Source organism: Pholcus phalangioides, unplaced genomic scaffold (assembly GCF_987345545.1).
Source record: "Pholcus phalangioides strain wild (caught in Gottingen) unplaced genomic scaffold, Ppha-v1.0 ptg000008l_1, whole genome shotgun sequence".
Lineage (NCBI taxonomy): Eukaryota > Metazoa > Arthropoda > Arachnida > Araneae > Pholcidae > Pholcus > Pholcus phalangioides.
In genome coordinates, this window is record NW_028301601.1 from 5,990,010 (window position 1) to 6,014,231 (window position 24,222).

At 38.3% G+C, this 24,222-nt stretch overlaps 1 protein-coding gene across 1 annotated transcript in view; it reads left to right on the forward strand.

Moving 5' to 3' along the window:
* The first annotated feature begins 664 nt into the window (after positions 1 to 664).
* Positions 665 to 24,222, forward strand: part of LOC149083554 (paired box protein Pax-6-like) — a 232,089-nt gene continuing 208,531 nt past the window's right edge. The window contains exon 1 of the mRNA XM_089234073.1: positions 665 to 969. The gene's annotated coding sequence lies outside the window, so the exon portion shown is untranslated. The remainder of the gene's footprint in view (positions 970 to 24,222) is intronic.

Sequence of the window (24,222 nt, forward strand, 5' to 3'; positions counted from 1 at the left end):
TCACTAATTTCTAAAATCGGTCAATAATTAATTTCTGATGTTTTATGAGAATTGAATGAATCAATCTAAATTAGTATACAAAATTAATTTATCATTTAATAATTTTTTCTGAATTATATAATGTTTACCGTTTCATATCCACCATGAAATTAGTTTATAAATTTCTAAAATCGTCATTGCGCCTGTAGAATTCCCGATAAAAATGTACACGTTTAAGGAAATGAGCAACCATGACTCGACATTGTATAACATGGCATTGCGAAAAAAAATAACCATTGTCTTTAAAAAGGATGTGATATATTTCTCATTACGCAACTGACTCTCACCATCCGTCTCGTCGCAATTGTTCAGAGACAAACACCGAAGCCATCGCTCAAATGGGCGGAAATCCCTGCTCATGCGCAAGCCTCATTGGTCTCGCAGTGTATCTGTCTAGCTCCGCCCAGGTATCGCCATTGGCCATGACTCGGCTTCGCCCAATGACAAGAAGGGCGCTCATCCAGGTGGAGCAACCCCAAATTGCTCTTGCTCGGCCAATGAGAGATCAGAGACGGGTTTCGAGTTCGGCCAGGTGTGCGCTGCTTTGTTTTGTTTGTGGCTTCATTTCTCTTCTCCATTCATTCATTGTACCCTTTTTCAGTTGCGTCAAGTGCGCCTAATCACTCAGTCTGACTTTTAACAAGGCAAAGTGCGGTCGCCCACTAAAAGTGTTCTACCGATTCGACGCAGGAGGGCGCCACCATACGAGTGCTTAATATTTTCACCTGGTCTGTAAGCACCTGTAAGTGATCACACAGTTGATTGTGTTTCGTAATTGGTCATTGATTGGAAACTTTCTAAACTTTACGGATTCGGCACTTGTTTTCCTTGGGCGGTTATTATACCAATTCTGGGACTGAATCTTCTTGGTGGACACTATTTTCAATTGGCAAAGTGATTGATTTACAAAGATTTCAACACTCCTTGAAGGTAAGCAACACAAAATTCATCTTCTCGAATTATTCACCAAAGTAATTGATGAAACTGTAACAAGCGCGTTTGAAATGTTCTTGCGCCAAGATTAGACCTGAATTTCTCAAGTTGAATTCTATAAAATGATAATTTAACATTCAATAAACTGTCTCGAATTCTGACCGTGAAATGTCATTTATTTCTTTAATAACTATTAATCAGTTTTCCATACATTTTCTTTCCTCTATGTAAAAGAATAGATATAGGCGTATAGGCCTACTCTGATATCTCTTGGGATGATTATATTTCATGTTCACCATCAGATGGCGCTTTCAATATAATTTTTGGATCTATAAATTTCCAAGTAAATAAAATTAACAAAAAAAAAACACATTTACTTTTACAGTTTCGGCACAGTCTATGCCCATAACCAGAAAAAGAGCACACATATGTCAACACTGATATATGAAAATTAAAATTATGCCAATCCCTGAATGCAACTCGCAGAGGGTGGTAAAATAAAAAGTCCATGAATAAGAAATGAGGAAAAATCTTCGAGCACTATTGGGTGTTTTCATGAGCAACTGGTTGCAAAACCAGGCCACCACTATTACTGGATTCAATCAATCCCCCAAAATAAATCCACCCGATTTTTGTCCACGACTGCTGGTGATCATTTGTTTCCCCGTGTCTGAACTTCAAATAACGAGCCTAATCTCTCTCCACCCTTCGTCTCATTTCTCGATTAACCTTGTTATATGAGATTTTGCATGGTCTTTGATACTTCTGGTATCCTAGCCAAACCATCCTACATCTCCAGAAGACTCGGCCATTCCCTTCAAATAAAACCCACTTTTGCTTCTAGTGACTGATTTAAACGCAGTTTCTTTCCTCCTGCCATTGGTGAATGGAACAAACTTCCCAGCTCTATTGTTGACTTCTCCACTATCACTAGTTTTTTGTCCAATATCCAAACAATATTTTTGTCACTTTCAATCGCATCCTCTTGTATAGGCCCCAGGGCCAACAATATTGTATAAATAAATCAAATTTCTCATTTAACTTGCAGTAAAATGAATAGTTTTCCAACTTTCGAGGCGCGAATGCGAGCTGATCTCCCCGGTAAAAAAAGTCTTGCCGCAGAGAGCAACAAGCCTGCAACAGTACAATTATATTAAATCATCACTCTTCACTCATGATTCGAAAAACTGATAGCAGATGTCAGCACTATAACGAGCATTTCAGAGAATAAAACTTCGCGTTAGGGTCACAGCACATTCCAACATGTAACAATTCTTTGGAAGTTCCGCAGAGGAATGTGGAAGAGGTGCATGTGTGGTTTAGTAATAAAATGACTATATGTGTTTATGTATTTATGAATTTGTAGCAGACCTATTCACATAATTACGGTATGTTATCTGTAGGCCTAATAGTATTCGTTCTGCAACAATTCCGAATAAAATTTTTATAGCGAACTGCGAGTGATTACCGTAACAATCTCCGGATTTGCATTTTGGCAGGAATATTTTCGTGCAACGAATGAGAATAAACTTCAACTCCCTTTCGGCCGAATCATCTTTTAATAAATAATTATATTGAGATAATTATGTTGCAGCAACTATTTTTTTGCCATTGTTTCGTACCTTTCTCTCAAACCGAGCACAACTCTTGGTCAAGGGCAATTGACTACCGAGTGAGTTGTATCGGAAGTGTGTGTGTGTGTACCTAACAGTCAGATGTGTCTGATTTTTCAGTACTGCCATCTTTATTTCATATCATTGTGTCAAACCATACACAACCACGGTCTATTGCCATTCAACGCAAATTCTACCGATTCATCCTAGAACAGTGGTTCTCGACCTTTCGAAGGTCACGGCCCGGTTGATTTATTTTTGTTAGTGGAAGGCCCGGTGATACACACGACTAACAGGAACTAAATGGTAAAAATTAAACGGCAAATCACTCACTGCCCGGTTTGATTCATGTCAGTGCCCTGCGGTTGAGGAAACACTGCCCTATAGAAGAGTCGAGTCTGATTTGTGTCGGTTTACCTACAGCAGCGTTTCTCAACCTGTGGTCTGTGGAACATAAGTGGTCCGCGTGCAGACTTGGTAATTTAGTTCCATACATCAATCGTAAAATTGTTCAATTGCTGGAATTGATAGGCCTACTAGTCACATCCTTATGGGTTCAAATAGAAATGTAGCTTCATATATATTTGGCCACACCATAATATCTCATCGAGGAAAATGCCGGTCCCCAAAAAGCAGGATATCACAAGTTGTAGTTAAAAAGTGCAAAAAAACGACAAATTTATTGTTGCAAAAAATTGCTGAAATAAAGGGCTATTGCAAATTGTAGTACAAAAAAAAAATTCGTTTTGACTTGTCGACCATATTTTATTAAAGGAAAATACGGGAAATGGGGATCTTAAACACGGCGAAATACGGGACATTGTCCATTGTCACCTAAAAATGTTGCCAAATAAGTAGGCAAAATTAGCAGTTGTTGATAAATAATATTCCCAAAAGCTAACAAATGGTTACGAAATGAAGGGCTACTGGAAATCGCTTTGAATTTAAATGTAGTTCAACATTCATTATTATCAAAATATAATCTAAAAAAATTATCTTTAGTCAAGAGTAGGACCAAAAATTCAAGTAAGCTTCGTGGAAAAAAACGGGACGACTGTATAAAATCTGGCCGTCCCGTAAAGTACGGGACGCCATCACCCTCATGTAGGTTTGCGTTCCGTCGAATTGTTTCAGACATTTTACTAGTCCTTGGATTCAGAAAGGTTGAGAAAACGCTTACCTGTAGTATTATTATGTGCATATATCGCTGACACTAAATGTATTGGAATAAAATCAAAACAGAACTTTATATTTCTTTAAAATAACTTATGTTTATACGTAGCTCCCGTCTTGTCAGGGGGAGGGAGGGGGGCATTGACCGGACCCAACGCCCTGAGTAAAAAAGATGCCTATAAAAATATGGATGAAAATACGCTGTAGAGTCTGGATAATCTGAAGTAAACGGGACAATACCAACTTGAATTATTGAAAATTCAGATTATCCAAAAAACAATGGAAAATGACTTTTAAAGATCTCGGTGGGGTTCTTCCTATGTCAGGGGTTCTTAACCGTGGTCGTGACCATGGTCCCAACATCCTGGAGCAGGACCCCTAGGATGGGATCTTTTGCGGGCCTCTTTATAGTGAATTTATGGCGTGAAAAAGCAAAAAAAATGATGAGAATCGTCCCGGGGCCCAGTCAGCTTCCCCCTTGTGGGGGGCCATGGTCGTGACTCAGACTTGGATCCTGGGGGCTCTCTAGATGGGTCGTATAAACTCACTTACAGCCGAGTATTCTTCAGCTATGGGTCACAACGGAAACTTTATTCGGAGTCTTTTTCAAAATGTAGCATGCAAATCTACTTTCAGCCAGAGTGAATGAGGCTTCAGGTATGGCTCACGACCCAAACTTGATTCGCAATGGCTTCCGAAAAAATTCGTACAAACCCTCTTATAGTCAGGGATTCTTGAGCTATGGGTCATGACCCGAAATTGATTCGCATTGTCATCTAAGATGGGCCGTAAAAATCCTCTTACAGCCAAGTAATCTTGACGACGAAAATTTTATTCCAAAATGGGTCGCAAAAATCAACTCACAGTCAGAGACACTTCAGCTATGAGTCATGACCCAAACTTGATTCGCAGGGGCTTACTAGATGAGTCATTCGAATCTGCTTACAGTCTGTTATAAATGTAGCCTACACTTATATACGCTCTAGCGGAGGAAAATCTCTATCTCCTCTGTAGCTTAGTGGTCAGAGCACTCGTCCGGCAATCGAGGGACCCGGGTTCGACTCCCGGTAGAGGCAGAGGTGAGTTTTTTCCTTCCTTAAAAAAATTAACATCTCAAATAATAAATATCTTCACAACATCCAGTCTTCTGTATATCTTGACTTATAAAAGTGCCTACACTTATTGCATTACTGGTCTCATTCATTTCGGGGGTACCAGTCCCATGGGTCGCGAAGCTGATCTTGTTGTTGATTTTGGGTCGCCGCTGAGAAAGATCAAGAAACCCTGCCCTATATTAATTTTTGGTGAATATAAGTGGTAAAAAAATTTAGAAAACACAAGGTCCGTCACATGGTTGTAACTCCGTCAACCCTTCAGTTGTATTCTGCTTCTGCTTACATAAGCCATTCCAATACACCAGCGGTTCTGAACCTGAGGCCATATGCCCCCCCCCCCCTAAGGTCCTGGGACACTCTGAGGGATCCTGGAGCACAATAAGTGGTAAAGGGCAACAGAAAAATGTGAAGAAATGAAGCTTTCGGGTCAAATATGTTGGGAAAAAATATAACTACTTTCAGAATCCAGCAGAGCCGTCCATGGAACCGAGGCATCTTAACCTATGTCCTTCCCCCTCCCCCCACTGTGGGGGCATGGCTTGGGGTCCTCATGTCCATAGGGTGGACATGATAGTAGTTGTTACGGTTACTTCCATCTAAGTTTACCTATAGGGCCACCAGAAATTTTATAGTACATCGAATTATTCGCAACCTTGAATTCTCCAGACATCAATTATTGACTCTACTACAGGCCTATAACTAAAAATACATTCATTTAAACCGAGCACAACTCGGGTTTATCGCAATGTGCAATTTGCTACCGATTGAGTTGTGCCGTTAGTGTGTGTAGATACCTAACAGTATATGAGTGAGCATCCAATGTCGCGTTTTTGAATTTTAAGTGCTGCCATCTATGAGAGAAACGTAGTGATTGAGTATTTGTACCGTTGTAGGACTGTTGCTTTTTTCTCTGAGGCGATACTTTTTAACGGGGAGAACGGCTCACATTCGCACTTCCAAGTTGGAAAACCACAGAAAACCAACTTCAGCTGACCGCCGGTAGGGGTTTGAACTCGCGATGCGAGTCCGTCACTATGGCCACTCGACTACGACAGCGGCAATTAAAAATACAGCAACGCAAAATAAGACCATCGTGATAAGAAAAAATTATAGTTTTGAGAATTAATTGGCCAAGGAAGAACCACAAGATTGTTTTTGGTGGGTGATGATTGCCCGTATGATGTGTGGCAGAGCAAATAATTATGGCGTCACTTGATTTCTTCTTAATTTGACCTCAAAGAAGATCCGACATCAAGCACATAAACGTCTCTCAAACAGCATATTTCCAGCTTAAACTCAAATCTCATAACTGCACTCATCTTCTATAATAACCTTCTAAGAACGATAGATGATACCAGAAAGCAAATCGAAACTTCCATTACGTACGTGAAGATCAACGAATTCCGAAAACTAAATTAACGTGTTAGTAATCAAAGAAATGCAATAACAACACTGTGCTCACAAAAAAAAAATAAAAGAGAGAAATTTTTCATGTTCCTAAGGAATTTTTGTTGGTTATTACTAGAGCCCGGATTATATGCAAATGCATATGTGCATTGCATATGCAATTGCATATTTTGGCTTTTATAAGCATTAATGCATATAAATGCACAAAATTAAAGAATTTTCAGTATAAGTGCATATTTTTGAAGGTTTATTTAAGCTCACTTAATATTTTTTTAGAATTTTTCAAATAAATATTGTTTATAATATTTTCAAAGTATCGGTTTTTTCCCGCAGGTGAAATTTAGTGAATTCATATATATTTATGAGTTATTTTACGAATATTAACCGTTTTATTGTAAGGCTATTTCTAGAGATATGTCAGTGTTAAATTTTTTTAACAAATAGTGTCGAAATTATTTTGTTACTGGTATTTTCATTGTTGACCAGCTACAACAAACTAGAAATTAAAAAATGCCTGAACAAAAATATGTAGAAGTATATATGAGGGGAATTTTTCTGGTACAGGGTGATCAGCGAATAAGCCCTTATTTCAAAATTAAATATCTCTACAACAAAGATCAATAGAATTATGCGGTAAACGGTACGTTTATTAGCAAAACTGTAAGAATGGTGTACAGAAATTTCAGTTTTTGTACAGAGGTATTATCGGCCCTTTTCTTCGTGCGAGAAACGATTACTACTGAACGTTACGTTACAATTTTGGAACAATTTGTCAGCACACATGGTGCATACCGCAGCCCATGCAGTAACTTTAGGCGAATGCAGTGGTTTCTCTTCACACAAATGAGGATTTTCGGAACCCCAAAATCTCCAGTTTCGTTTTTTTTTTTTTTAATTTTAAAAAATTAAAAAAAAAACTAAATTTTCGAAATTTCTGTACAACATTCTTACAGTTTTGCTAATAAACGTACCGTTTACCGCATAATTCTATGATCTTTGTTGTAGAGACATTTAATTTTGAAATAAGGGCTTATTCGCTGATCACCCTGTAAATGAAATACATATGCACGAAGAAATAGAAAAGATGCATTTTAAAAACACATCTGTTTATTTTTTGCATGGTAATTTTTTTAATGCATATTTTCTCATTTTTAAGTGCACATTTTTGCATTTTTAAGTGCAAATTTGCATATTTTTAGAGCATATTTTGCCACTTTTTCAGTGCATATAATCCGAGCTCTAGTTATTACTAGAAGGGCCGGACTGTATACCTATAAGGGCCGCTGGCAGTCATTTTGACTACTGCCATACATAAAATCATACTAAATTTTTGCAATAAAAAAAACAAGCATCGTTGCACATGTTTAGTTTGTAAATTTTGAAGAAATTTAACTTTTCTTAATAATACAGAGTGTCCATAAAATGACTTTCCAACTTTAAATATGAAAATTTAGAGGGGAAACTTTGGACAAGATTAATCATGAGGAAAAAAAGATAGATAAACATCGCATTTGCATCACATCGTACATTGCTCCATTTTGATGACGTACATCTTTTTTATATGTACAATCGAACCCCGTTATAACGAACTCCAAGAGACCGGAGAAATCACTTTGTTATGACGAAATTTTGTTATAAAGAAATTCCAGGTTTTTGCATTGTTCCTATGTAAACTTATCTGCGGTTCGTTAAAACGGGACTTTCGCTGAAACGGGATTCGACTGTTTATCACTTTTTTTTGAATTCGCATTTAGTTGTTTGCGCAAGCTATGGATAAAATATATATAAATACTGTATATTATTATGCCACTGTAAATTTGCGCTATCGGCGAAAAACTGGGCACTATTAAAATTTCATACTGCATATTAACTTGTGAAGAATATACAATTAAACTAGCTACAATACCCGGCGCTGAACCGGGTTTTCTTCAATGAGGCTTTTTCTCTTTCTTTGAGGGACATACAAACCGTGTCCACGTTAACCAATATATTGCGACTTCCTGCGCGGCTCATGAAATAAACACCCCCCCCCCCCCCGAACTTCAAGTTACCCATCTGCCTGTTTCTGCTTCAAAAAATGCTTAATCAAAGCTGTGGAATTTCTTCGATGTACTTTTTATCGGCCCATAATTAATTTTAAAACAACCTAAACTATATGAATTTATGCAATTGAATATCAAAATACAATACGTTTTCATGCTTCAGAAGATTTAAATAAAAATTGAAATCAATGTTATTGCCTGTATATCCAACTCAAAAGTAGGTTTGGCTATTATTAATTCATATTTAATTTTCTGCTCTTCGTAACTCAATATTTCAAAAATCGAGAATTCAATATAATTTTTAAAATTATTGATGTGACAGAAAACCCCGCCAAATTTCCGCATTTCTACAGTAAAATCGGCAATTTTAACACTGATTTCTATGGGGATCATCCTTTGCCTGACCCCCAAAGTGATGCTGATAATGATTATGGCATCTATTCAAAAGTCTCATTACTGGGAGGATTGAAAAAGTGGCAAACCATTATAAAGACATATACTCGTCTGAAATGCATTGCTAGGGAACCACGGTAACCAAAGTAAACGTTCGGAAAGTGATTGTTGAGGCCCAAAAACCATTGTTGCCCGACAGTTTTTCGCCCATTTGGGGCATTTGCCCTGCTGTGACGAACTTTTAATGTAGCCTATCGTTCAAGTCGGGTCCCATTTGGTGTATATGCAAAATTTGGCGACGATCGATCTAAAATTGTAGATTTGTATAGAGAGCATAAACACACACAGACAGACACACACACACAGAAAATTAATTTTATATATATAGAATATATGTATATATATATCTTTTGTATTTCTTTTTCATCAGTAATATCATATTCAGGCCAGTCACTTCCGGAACCACTACTTTCTCTATCTTTCGTGTAGATATAGCAGAAGATTTCGTTGTCAGAGTTTCATCGTCTGTTCAGCCTAATATTTATTGTCCGAAATATCACTTAGTACTGATAAAAATATCATTATTCTGTTCTGATACATCCTTCTTCAAAGAGCTATTTATCTATCTAAGAGCCATTTTCTACACACTGTGAATGAACCTATGCTTTCTTAGAAGCTTTCAAGGCATGAAGAGTTATGAAATGTCAAACTAAAGCAAAAACTGAGCTTGCTCTAGGGCGGTAACTCATAATTTCTCGGGAAAACAATGTTTGTGCTCCCTCCAAAAGTTTCGGCGTATGCCCCTGCTCTCAACAATGTGATTTGTATGCTGCTTATATATGCATTACTGTTGAAGCTTAATTTTCACTTGATCTCAAAAACTGGAGCCAGTCTGACAAAACCAATGTGCCAGATTTGAAATCAGCGTCCCAAAATCATCCTAAAATCATAGAAATATCTTTGAGAAAAATAGACGTTCGGCCCTTCAACATTATCCAGTAGCACCATCTACATTTATATTGTACTACCTCCTTAGGGGTTACATTTCGAAAAATCCCTTCTCAATGAGTCTATATTACAATAGCTGTTAAAAAGTACTGACCAAATTTCACGTTTAAAGCTTCAGCGGTTTCGGCTCGGTATGATTTCTACGTACGACCCACCTTAATGACCCTCTTAAGCCCCCTTTATGGAATAGCCCCTATATGGGAAATAAAATATCCTGGGAAGTTACGGGTTACAGGGATTTTCGTTGAAACCCGTTTACATGGCGTTTAGTTTATGCTGATATTCCCAACCCCCTACTTTCCGAAAGTCGTCACTGGTGACGTGGGTTGAATGGGAGAGGTTGGCTCAAGATGGCTGACGGAGGAGCTAACAGTAGTTTTTGCGGCACGAAGGATCATGGGAGAGGAGGTCGGAGTCACCCACCATCATTCCGCAACAAAGATGGGACTATTTTGACAGATTTCCGTTCCTCCTTTTTTTCCCTCATGAGGAAAAAAGTCGCCATGCAGGTATTAATCACCAAAGCAGCCCCCTCCCCCCCAATCTTGCACACGTAAACGGGGGTTTACACGCCGAATTTCTAAAAACCCCTTCTTAGTTAGTCGATGAACATAAAATGTCGATATCATGAGATGAAATTACTGACCAAATTTCTCATAAATGTTACCTTTGAACCCCCTTCTGACTCCCCTTAAGTGTAAAATTTTGTCATGATAAAGTCCTGAAATAAAATTTCCGATAAACTTTATAAATATTAGCTTCGGCTCAGCGGGGATTTCTCTGTGACCTTCAAAAACCCCTTTATTATCCCTTCAGGAGGTCAAATTTCGAAAATACCCCTTCCTCAGTTAGTCGTGAAATAAAACTTCTGACCACATTTCATGAAATTCTGCGGTTTCGTCTCGGCGTGATTGCTCTACATTACACTTGAACCCCCTTATGACACCCTTACGGCCGAATTTCGAAAAACTTCTCCTTAGTGAATATTGAATGTTTGCGTCATGAAGACAAAATTTCACATGCATAGCTTCAGCGGTTCGGCTCGGAGTGATTTCTCTGTTACTTTTGTACCCCCACCCACCAGGGGTCGAATTTCGAAAAATCTATTTTTAGTTTCTACGTCACGAAATGAAACTTTTGGAAGAAGGTGATTGAAGAAAATGTTTGGGAAGCTATGGTCCATAGCTTCCCAACCAACTTTTGCCGGGGCGTCTCGGTGAGCTGGGGATATTGATCCGCGAGCCTACTTGCGTTTTGAAATGGTTCTTTTATAAGTTAAAATATATCTGCTAATCTCCAAAGGTTCTCAAACTGTACGTCGCCAACTTTTGCCAGGGCGTCCCGAAAAAGGGGTGTGGGGGGGGGGGCTCCGCGAGTGGAAGAAGTTTGAGAGCCCAGGTTTATGGAAACTTGATCCCCGACTTTTCGCCCCCAGACGGAGTCAAGTGTGTGAGTGAGTGACCGTATGAGGGAGACCCACTCACTTGATCACTCGTACGGTCACTCACCTGGCCTTGTCCCGGGTGAAATGTCAGGGGTCAAATTTCCGGAGACAATGAATGAATGAACGCCAGTGGCTCTGCCACCGGACTTATCCCGTTGCCGAGATTTCTTCCAGCCCAGCTTCGTGGCAGAGTCAGGAACAAAGTGAGTGCACCTAACAGTCTGAGTGTGTAGCTAGTGTTGTGCTTGATATTTCAGTGCTGCCATCTATACCTCAAATTGTGAGTGTAATGATTGAATATTTGTTACGTTGTAGGCCTGTTGCTCTCTGTGGCGAAACTTTTCAACGGGGAGATCGGCTCGCAAATTTCCGGAGACAAAATGTCAGGACCAAATGTCGGAAGTGAAATATAGTAGGTGAATTTTCCTGATCCCTTTTTCGGGAGCACCAAAGTTCTCACGTGGGATTGGATGAAAATTCTTGGCATAATTGTTGAAAGTGAGCTCTAAACTGCGGGGGTTTTTTTTTTCCACAGAGATGCAAAATAAACATTAAAAGCATTTATTTCTTTTACCCGAAACTCATCAGTGACATATGACAGCTATTCTGAAACTCATAACAACAGTAATAGGTCGTCATGCTCAGTCTGTTATAAAAACCTGTCAAAAAATAAATTGGATTTTCATGTTCACAGTTGCTCGCTCGCAAGGTTGTTCCGCTCGCGCAAATCGATCAAAATACATTATAAAACTAATTCCAGAAGCAGATGCTTAAATAACAGGTAAAAAGATCTTTTCTCATTGTTATTATTCTACCTGACAAAATGATAGAAAAGTAGGAGGAGGAACCTGGAGGCTGACAAACAGACCATTTCCAGTAAATCGCTTAATTTCCAAGAGATGACAACGCTCACTGCAAAACACCACCTGTAGGAAGAATGCATTGATTCAAACGCTTCTTGGAACCAACGACAACAATAATAATACCAGAGATTAATGGCCTAGTATTCGATTTTCAGATATTCCGTCAAGCAAATATGGCGTTGCATTATGATAATTTTATAAATATTTTCCCTCCGTCTATTCATTATATACAGGGTGCTCCCAACAGCATATTTACAGGAAGCTTTGTGGGCTATAGCCCAGGGTGTCAAATTTGCGGAATGAGGGAAGGGCGGCAAAAGTTGTATGAACCTCAATAACTCCACCTATGTTGAGACAGCAAGAGACTAGTTCAGTGAGTGATCTAGAGGATTTGCGAGCACGTGAGTGAGCAAAAGAGTGACTTAGAGCGTGAGCAACCATGTGATTGACCGAAACAATGACCTTAAGTGACTGTAATATGGCCCCCTCATAGGGGGGGGCCGACAGGGCTCTAGCCCTGGGGCCTGGGACGATTATCATCATGTTTTTGCTTTTCCATGCTATAAATTAACTACAGAAGGGGCCCGTTAAAAGTCTGACTGAGGGGCCCGCAAAAGATTCTAGCCTAGAGGCCCCGCTACAGGATGTGGAGGCCATGGCCTGTAAACACATGAATGGCCAAAGGAACGACCCAGAGAATGTGCAAACGTGTGAATGATCAAAAGAGTGACCTATAAAGCAATGAACCATGACGGCGAACGACCAAAAAAGTGTTCTAGAGCGTATACAAGTAGGCGAGCGACCAGAACAGTGTGCAGGCATGTGAATGACAAAAACAGTGATTTAAAGACACGGGTGTACTTGCAGGAGTAGGGAGAGGCCAAGCAGGTTCTATAGCAAAGGGTGGCGAATTCGAGGAATGAGTTTTCAAGAAAATTAGGAATTTTGGACTAGAGTGAGAGAAGAGCCGGCAATGTTGGTGTAGCCCACAGGCGGAAAAACCATAAATGTGCCTCTGGGTATTCCATAAATTCGTAAATATTTCGAAAATTCATAAAAATTGAATGAATCGATATATTTGAATGCGGTTTGCGGAGAAAAAACATTGATTTTAGCAAAATAGCGTAAAATACTTGTTAACGGTAACTGTTTTTTTTACGGACAAATAATAATATAACTAATCCTATAATAATCCTAATTTAACTACCCTATAATAAAAGTATGCAATTCAAAACTCTGATAAATGGTCACCCAACTTTTACAGATGATTTTTGTTCTTCGTTCCGTCGGTATCCGCTTAAAGAGGGGTTTTACTAAAGTTTCATTCGAATCAGGGAATTGAGAAAATCTAATCAATCACCAGTCCACTGGGGTCATACACGGCGTCTCATATATTCGTTAAGAGTTCAGAAATTAATTAAAGTTGAAGAAATTTGTATACGTATATAAATGCGGTCTGCGAAAAAGTTCATTTTTTTTGTCGGAAGAAGGCGGTGCACGAGATCAAATCACTAAAATGTCAGAGTTCTATGGAATGCAGGGTGTATGATTACTGGGGGGAGGGGACAGCGGGAAAACTACCCAGGGCGGCAGTTTTAGGTGGGGCCCAAGAACACCGTTAGAAAATTCTCGAATTTTAAAGTTGTCGCGACGGCAAAAATCTTCGTTACGGCAGTGCCTGGCGCTTACACAAGGTTTCCATTGTGATATTGACATTGATGGTACAAAGCATAGTCGCACTATTGATGAAAATATAAAGCACTATTGGTGAACTTGTTTTTACCTCAGCCACGAATCAGCAGGTGAAGCTAAATGAACGTTTTGGACACAGAAGAGATTGAAGGAAGGGTTAGGTTTTCTTTCGTGTTCCGCCTTCTATCGACAAAAATCTTAATCTGTAAGTCGCCAGGCAGCCCCTTCGGGCTGGGCAGCGACGAGAAAAATTAAATTCTGTCTGTCTGTAAACTTTTAAACTAGCAATAACACAAACATGCACAACATAATTCTTTACACAAACAATATATACTCTTCCCTTTCTTCATAGGCCTTCATGGCCAGCTTGTATGCTGACAGGCGGCCCATAGGGCTGGGAATCAGCCAAAATTTAATTCTGGTCTGAAACTTTTAAACTACTGCCGCTTAAAAGAAACGCTATTTGTAAGTGCCAGCCTCTTTGGGATGGGAAATGAAAGAGATTAGACTGGTATTTCAATGCCTCTAAAAACAAAGTCATATTTTGTAAATCAATCATTAGACCTATCACATGACCTACGCCGCCCCAGTGTGGGCTCATGTTTCAAAGACCAACATGCAGCGTCTGCAAGGTCAACAGAATAAAATAATGAGAACCCTTGTGTGTGTCCCAAAGTACATCGGGGGGGGGGGGGAGCTGACATCAGAAAAGACCTGAATATTCCAACCATCCTCAGCTACATCCAACAAATCTCAGAGGATCACTTTGAAAAGATGAGTACGAGCATCTGAAAGAGCTAGTAGACCACAACCCTCGTCAAAGACTAGGCCTCATTTCTCAGGCGTCAAAACGTTCTATGATCAGTACGGTAGAGTCTGAATTACTAACCTGTACAATCTTTATCTATCTATCACAATATTTTTGTACTTTTATATTGCTATTGAATTTATTGATCGACTCTATTGATCAATAAATATGGCTGATCTTGCATTGTACCAATTAGTGTATTCTCAACTAGCACACTTGTTATTATTATTATTTTTTACTCATTAATGCATTTTGTAACATTTTGGTGAATTGTACTTAAGTGATTTAATTTTTGTATCCATTATAAATCTCATTAGTTATTATTATCCATTATTAATCTTATTAATTATTATTATCCATTATTAATCTTATTAATTATTATTATCCATTATTAATCTTATTAATTATTATTATCCATTATTAATCTCATATTTATCGCATAATATTTCATTTCTTACTATTGATTTTACTGATCAACTCTACTGCATAGAGTAGTGTTCAGCAAACCGCGGCTCGCGAGTCACATGCGGTTCTTTGGCCCCTTGAGTGTGGGTGGCTCTTCCACAAAATGCAATGTGCGGGAGCACAAAAATCAAATTTTTTTGCAAAATCATGTTTAGACACGCATTTTGGCCATTTTGTTCTCGCTCCCTTCCTCTCGCTCCCAAGTTAGTAATCTTTTTCACGGGTTTTTGCCGAAAAAAAGAGTGAAAGCTGCTGTCACGTGACACTTCCGCGATCAATCATGTGGGTCGAAACTGGGAAATTCGGGAAAAAGTTGTCGAAAACGAGGCTTTTTCCCCTAAGGTACTCGGGGTAGATGGACGCAAAAGACGAGTTTCCTCTCAGAACATGGGAGACGAGACATGCAATGTTTTCCACACTAAGGAACGTCAACCTCTACCCTGCCAGATGATAGAAGACGATGCTCCTGGGATACTCGTGATGGCTCTCCCGAGGCCTTCTCCCTCCATCCAACATCGGTCAACACTGTAAGAAGCGATCCACCAGGGGCCACACATCTGAAGACGACGCTCCTGAGCCACCACCTCTTATGAGGACTCTCCCGTGGTCACCTCTCTCCATCTGTATCAAACATCGGTCATCGCTGCTGAAGCAATCCACCAGCGGTGACCATCCGAAGACGATGCTCCTAGGGCCTCTGCCCCACAAGACGCCTTGGGCTTTCATCCACGACCTCAGCGAACGTACCTCAATCAGATCGAGGACGTTTTTAGCAAAGGCCAGCTCAGGAGTACCTTAATTAAGTTAATAAAAATGTACCTACCTATATAGTTTAAGTTTGAAAAATTTGGCTCTCAAAAGAAGTTTCAATCGTTGATATTTGGCTCTTTTGACTAATGTGTTTGCCGACCACTGGCATAGAGCAACATTTTGATGAAGTATACGTTGCTGATCTTTATATATTGTAGTATTCTGATGGTAGCATTTACCGGACCATATCAATACCTTCTAAAGCAGAAGAAGGTATTGATCTTGCTGTAGAATGTGTTGACCGTATGTTTGTGTTTTTCTTTCTTTCTTTCTATTAACTTACAAGCACTTCTTATCTATAACCCCTTCATAGCCATCAAGGGCAGTTTGTAAGTCGCCAGGCAGTCCCCTCGGGCTGGGCAGCGACGAGAAAAATTTAATTCGGTCGTAACTTTCGGGGTGAAGGGCAAGCTGCAAAATTTTGTTCCCCCTGAAAGGAAATTTACTTTACGGTCTTGCTTTTATCACCAGTACATATTCAAGTTCACCTCATCTCGCGATTTTCTACAGTCACCAATTACTTGGAAAAAAACCCCCTTATAAATCATTCATTTAAATTATTAGAAATTTTATATTCATTTATATCCTCTAAAGTCGTACTTTTGATCCTATTTCGGATGGAGAAAATCGTGTCAGAGACCGGAAGAGAAAACATCCGCAAGTGCCACTAGTAAATATTTTTCAAATCCAATAAATCTTAACAGACACAAAAGCATGATCACGGAAACTAACAGCTGCAACTAATGACATACAAAACAAGTGTTCCGTTCTTCTTTCATTAGAATCGTTTTTAATGAATCAATTTTCTCATTATTGCATTTTTTTTCCGCCTTCCATGAATATATGCGTGTTTCGTCAGAACCACGAAACTTGCAGCGCATGTTTTGGATAGACCTGACGCAGCAGTTATAGAAAAAAATTGCTTATCCTAAGTCATGTTTCGTTGCTAATTACATTGTTTACCATGATGAAATTGGTGATTTCTCGTTATTGCTTGAATTCTCGGGATTTGTTCAAGTCATGACTGATGGGAAGTGAATCTTTCGTAATACGAAATTTTGTGTTAGGATGGTAATGTGTTGTATTGTATTCACATCATGTTTGTCGTGAGTAAGCTTTTTTGTCTCGCCTTGTACAAAATTAATGAACTAAATCAAAATTTGTGTTTCAAAATTTATTGACTCCGACCATCTGAACTCAACAGATATTTACTGATTAAGTCATCTATAAATCATATCCGATCACAGCATAAAGAATAATGACCGCATTTTTGTCATTTCTCGACGTCCGTCCCGTCGGTTTTTAGTTAGAATGGCCTGTATACCGTTTTAGTCTCAACTTGAATTAGTTATATTAATTTAAATGATAGTAATTCACTTCAGAGATAAATTTCATGATTTGTCTTTCTTCCTCAACAATAATAATATTTAAATAACATGATTGTAATATTGAACTTTTATAACGGAATACTGTGCATTTTCAATTTCACTGTATGTTTGCCGTAATGTGTTTAAAATCAAGTGAAGTTTGGAGACTTTTATTTATATTTTTCATTGAAAATGACGATTATTTTAGCGACAATGGGCAATATCCCGTATTACCGTATTTTAGCGTGTATAAGAAATCCCCTTTTTGTCTAAAATTGGGTCCAGAAAATAGAAGTGGTTTCTTATTAAGGGAAACCTCCTCCCGAGGAAAGTTATATCTTTCAATCTTTTTCCAAACTTTAAGCCCAAAAAATCAGGGGGTTCCTGATTTTTTGCCCTCATGTTAAAATAAGGTATATTCGTTTTGGTTTCGATGAAATGGTCAACCGAATTGACGAATATGATACCTCGATGTTGTGATAATTTTGTCTTCTTACCATGGATATTTGAAGCATACAATTATACTTGGTATTTTTTACACTTGACGCGGTATTTCTACATAGAGTCTTCAACGAGAAAGTTCGAGAAATGACATTTCGATTTAGGATAATTAATAAAATTATCATTTTCTATATGTATTAACCCTCTATGGCAGAGGTCTTTAAACTGATTTCAATCCTTGAGTGCAATTTGTACAAAGTGTTTAATTAGAACGTTGATCAGTGCTCGAGAGCACAAAGTCGGACATGAGCATCAAGTACTCTTTAGAACTTCATGGGAAATTGGGAACTTCAGAGGAGCACCGTGGTGCTCGTGAGCTACGGGTTTAAGATGGCTTTTTTACAGTTAACCTTCGTGTAAATGTTTTTTTTAAATAAGTAATGTGCGCTGCCAACATCTTTTTAATTGGAAAAAAACACATCAGCACAGCAATTTTATTAATTAGAGTGGGTTTTTAATTAGTTAGAATGCCCAATTAAGCGAAAACCATACAGTTTGCCTTAATTTCACTGATATCTACGAACGGATAAAATCTTGCTTTGAAACGTTGAATAGTTATCTTGAATTTTATCTCCAATTCTTCAATTCGGTGCACTTTTATGAATCTCTGAACACGTAAATCTTCAGCAGCTCTCAAAAAATTATACCAAGTAATTATAATTATTTTATATAGAATTAGTTAATGATTAATTCTATATGAAATAAAAAAAGCAAAAAAAAACTGCTTATATATATATAGCTTTGTCATTTGAGCACATTTTGTATTCAAATGACACTAAAAGAGATACTAAACACTAAAAAATTAAGAAAAAATTGGTATACATATTTGGTAATGCTTTTGTCGTGTATATTCAAACATACACGAACCTAGTAGGTTAAGGGACTGATTTTCTGACACTGGAAAAAAACCGAATATTCAATCTCTCAGTTCCTCCGTGAACCAGACATTTTTGACGATTTTACGCCATTATTTGTCATATACAGTCGAACTTGGTTAATTCGAAGTCCGAAGACAGTGGAAAGAAGTTCGAATGCTCCAAAATTCTTAGTATCAAATTAATCTATCCTGGATCTGTAAAATGACTATCAATTGAAACTTAATCATGAAGGATAGGATAATAACTATGTTATTAAAATTTTATCATCAGTTACTATAAACTGTTTCCCAAATTTTAATAGTTTATAATTGTTGTAATTGACCTTTTAGCTTCTACTATATTTAACTGTTCTGGAATCAGAATCACTGCAAAATTTCTTGACCATGTTCAAAGCCTGAACAGTCCATGATCATCCGTTACGAAACTGTTTCCCAAATTTTGCTTCATTCTCATGCTGTCAAGGAAATGTACTTAAATTAACGTATTGCAATTCGTACTTTCAGACACTTTTTATATTCTTAATGACGATAAAGTATTCAGATTTTGAATGGTACAAGTTCACCTTGATCCATAGGTAGGCATAAACACATAGGCGTAAGCGGGATTTTCTCGGGGAGGGTTACGTTTTTTCCTGTAAAATAACACTATAATCTCGGCTTGGGGGTGGGGGTCCCCCCCCCCCTCTTGCACACGTCAATGTCCATATAGGTCGAAAAGCATGATCGGTATTAAGTGGTGCATAAACTCGATGAACTCCAGCTGACCAAATTTAAAATGGACATTCAAATATAAAAAAAAAAGTAGACAAACGCAATTTTTAAAATTTTATTTATTTGTCTTCAAAGATTTTTTGTTTAATAACTGTGTCGATAGTATCAAATATATCTCTTGTAGAATTTTTCCAAACTAAATTTGCTCGGACGAAAATCGTGATTTATTTTTTTTCCCTCCAACTTCGAATTATCCAAAACATCCGAAAAAATTCGAATTAAGTAAGAAATCTTAACATTGAATTCAATAAAAACTTACAAGAAGTTCGTAAAAGTTCGAATTATCCAAAATGGAATTAACCACGTTCGAATTGTTCATGCTCTACTGTATATCACAAGGTCTGAACACATCGTAGGAAAGTGAAATTTCATATTAACCTCCACAACACTAACGTGTTTCATATACCTAAAATTATTTTTCTTATAATTTATCTAAAAATCAGTTCAGATTTTCAATTGACAAAAACTCAGATTTTCAATTGAAATGAAACCAAAGCTGATATTTTAACATCCAAAAGATATATAGGACCAATTATTTTTAGGCTTTTTTTCTTTTGCCAACGCTTTCAAGTTTCCAAAATGAAAAAACCCGTAAGAATTTTTGAAACGTAAACTCTCTTGGCAAGCACATTATAGTATTTACAAGGTAAAGTATGTGTTAATGCAGAAAATTGGCCACTCCGCAAAGTGGCCAGACTTCCGGCATTGAGTAGTTCCGATAGTGTACTCCTACAGACTTAGACTACAGACTTAGAGATCGGCCGATACTTACATGCCTATCCTGTGTTCTACAACAATATGAGCAACCAACTTCAGGATATTGGTGCTGCCATCTTGTGTCGAATAAATATACAATATTAATGGTGAGCCATATGCCATGATTTGGAGATTGCGGGCATTTCACAGGTGAAATGAATTTTTACAAAAATATATAAAAATCAATTTTAAAATAAATTTTTTAAAATTGCTTCATATATTTTAAAATTAAATTTTAAGTACGATAATATGTTACCATAACTAATTTGAATATTAATATGAAAGTTTGTCCAGCACGAATGTTAAAAAACATGGGTGAATTGTGTAGACAATGATTCTTATTGTAATTAGTAGAAATTGAAGCACGTCTATAAGATTTACTTCATTCTCCTTTTTTAACACAACAAAGTTACAAAAAAAAGTTAAAATTTCTTGTTTCAGACCGAAATGCAAGAAATGTTTCCTCTTCAATGTAGAACAAATTTTTCAAAGCACGATGTTGGATTTTGCTGTCCATACACGTTTAGGTTCTTAATTTAAGAAAATTTAGTAGTTGAAAACCACCAGGATTTCCACGGTCTGCATGCAAGATCTCATAATGAGTATAGCGCCAGGGTAAAGCATTTAAAGTTTACGGCCCTCTATGATGACTGTACCTATTGTTAACGGGAAGGCGGCGGGAGGGGGGGGGGGTTCATTGGGATCCAAGCAAAAAGTCAGGCGATTTTTTTAATATAAAAAGAATTCGTACACTATAAATTTGTCAGACGAATCAATATGGGACGGACGTGAGTCGTAATGTGCGCATGTCCGTACCTGTTAATGATACTCAAGACATAATATATATATATATCTTCTATGTGCCAATATATTGGTACATAGAAGGTATATTGGTATGTGTGTATTCAATAATATAGTCAGACCCCGATATGATGATGCAATACATGTATGGATTATCATGTATAAGTATATCATATAGTACGATTGATCATATTTACCAACGACGCGACGCTTGGGTACTATGCGTAACTGCCGGAAAAGTGATTCGTTTTGGGAAATTTACCAACGACGGTTGGGTACTATGCATAATTACCGGTAAAAGTGATAAGTTTCGGGAAATTTATCAAACTTAGTAAAATGCTCGGCGATTATGAATAATAACCAGATTTATCACACTGACCGTAACATACATAAAATATTAGTAAATTGCGGAGGTAGACACGGGAGAAGATAGACAAGTCTGGGGGAGGGGGGCACGATGGTGATGTTGCCAAGGTATATATACACATATACATTAGATCAGTCTACTCCACCCATGCCTATAAAAAAGAGCGGACTGATCGTCCTCCATCTCCGAGGGGAAAAAAAATTGGTTTGCTATGATGGGTAGCCAACCAATTTTTGGCGGCGAAATTTTGAAAAAAGAGCAGAATAGGGAGCAACGATGATATATATTGACTATTCTGCAGTCATCCTTTTTTGCTCAAAGATGGCAGATGAGTCAGAGGGCTACTACTGGTTAACCGTACATGCATCCAAAGGCATACGAAGGGAAGGGCGGTGTCGTCGTAGAGGGCTCGTGCCTCTCCCCAAGCCGACCATTTTTTTTTCAATCATTTCAGTGAAAATATTAAATTATCGAAAGGAAATACTTTTTACCAATTTCTGTTAATTTAAAAACTTTTTGGAAAGTGGTAACTCCAAATTTCTCGAGAAGAAAATTTTTGTCCCTTCCTCCCCCCCCCCCCCCCCCGGAAAGGTCGATCCTGCATACGCTCCTGCATGCATCACGTGCATATTACTCTGCGAGATTTCTAACGAATTGACAACTGCCGAAACGTGTGCTGTGAGTGTGATCCCTAACATATTTATGTTGTCAGGTTGGTGTTTGTTTTGAATATTTGCTTGTGCTGACACTTGTGACACCATACTTTGACGAAAATATGATATACACTTGAATTTTTTTTTACAAAATGTTATGTAAGTATCGTGTTGAAGGTCTGTCTTCTCTATGCGGGGAGACAAACTAATATTTCGAGGAGCTTCGGCTATAGTAAGCATCCAAAATACAGATTCGAGTAGCTCTCGACAACATTCGCAACACTATCCTAAACGCCAACAGATGGCGCCACCTCCGAAACAGGCATATTTTCACCGTCTTGGGGTGCTGTTGGTTGAATCGTTGATGTCGGGAGGGTAACTCAGCGACTTAATTACTAGCCTTCCATTCCACGGCGGATGCCATTGCGTGCTAATTTCTTAATGCAAATTTTATTACACACACTTAAGGTATTCCTCCAATAAACTTTTATCCGTGCGTGTGTATCATCACAAATCCCATAAAGAAGAAACACCATCAAACACGAAAAAGTATGGGTGTATAGGAAAGAAAAGATGGTGCTTATATAACTTATATATATTTCTTTTTTTTATTATTATTATTTCTTATGTCTGTGAGGAATAGCCCATAAGACGGGAAAGGTAAAAGAAATATAAAAAAACACTGATGGCAACACCAGCTACTGTTGGCGATTTCAGAGATAATTAAAGTAGTCATGAATAAGATGGATGGGGATACCCCGATCGCGTTGCGGCCCGACGGGTCCAGCAATTAGCATGGGCGGCTGCCCAAGCTCCGTTTAATTACACTGCCTCTTCGCCGTTAATTGCCGATCGAAATTTGAGGCATCGCCCTTTTATTTATGGATACGGGATATTATAACTCGGTAACTTGAGAAAGACGTTGGGCAAGGTTGGGCAGAGTGAGACTGTGGGGGGGGGGGGATGTAATCTAGTGTTATACACAAGTATGAGAGAAGCCCCTCTTCTCCACCTTTTTTTCTCCTCCCCATTCTCAAGTCTGGTAGCGCGTTGGCGAGCTAACGTGCTGGCTGATCACCAGGTATCGGTGGTGTTTTGTAGGTAGGACACACGATTAGGGAACCAACATTTTTTTTTTCTGTGACTTTTCCTTAGGTGGAGTTTAGGTCGTAGGGTCACTTCCCCTCCGTCTCAGACATTGCGCAGCCAGGACGCATTTTCTTCGCGCTTGTCGCGGCAATTATATAGCCTTGTTTAAGGTCACTGGATGGGATTTTTACAATCATATCTGTTTGGTTTGGAATATCTTAGTTGGGTGGAGAAGACACAAAATACACTTCATAGGCAGCGGTGTTTGCCTACGAAGTCGTCGTGTTTGTAATTAGTAAGAAGCCTACCTACAACATGCAGGGCAGGTACCGTTAACTGACGACCGTCTTGGTCATTTAGAGCAGTGTTTTCCGGACTTTTTCCCATCTCGCGGACCCCCGGTAGGTCAGTTTCGACGTTTCTCTTTTCATTCAAATCTAAATGAGTAGTTTTTTTTAATTTTTCATATCATAAAAAATTGAAGGAAGTCTAACTGGAGCGTTATAATCGGGATCCACTGTAAAAAAATATTTGACATAAGTCAGGAAAAAAAGTAAAATATTTTTCGAAATTCATGGAAAATAGAGAAATATTTGACAAAATTAAGGGAGAAATTCTGTGAAGGGAAAAAGCTGAAACTCGAAAAACATTCGGACGTTGATTATTGAAATATTGATCTCTTTCATCGGACAAAAAGACATCAATATTTTCCTCAACCTTTCCGGTCAGGGATTGTCCTGGAAAATTTGAGGTTTGGTCAGGAAATCCTAGATTTGGATCGAGTAGATTTTGCTGGAAACCCTGTATTTTTTTTTTGAAACATGAGAAACCTCGCACACATTATTGACATTTTTCACATGGAAAAGTAACAAAAATTGTTCTCGTTCATATCAAGCCGTATTTCTAGGCCCGTAGAGTACACTAAGCTCGATCCAGAAGCATGGTGTCAACAAAATTGAATAAATTTCAGAAAACTAGCAACTACGCGATAAGCAGTTGAGAAAGTCCAGTTTTACTGAGAGTGATGGTTCGGTACACTAATTCCTTCAGATGAGACTCAGGAAAACAAATCACATGATGGCCACTAAAACGGCAACCTGCGTCTACACCAGGTGTTGCCTCATCAATTTTGATCGCGTTTCACCCAGAATTCGCGAGTCCTAGAGGTATTTCTCATCTACTTGTTCTGCAGGAATATGGTGTCTTTTCGAACACCCTGTATAAGGATACATTTT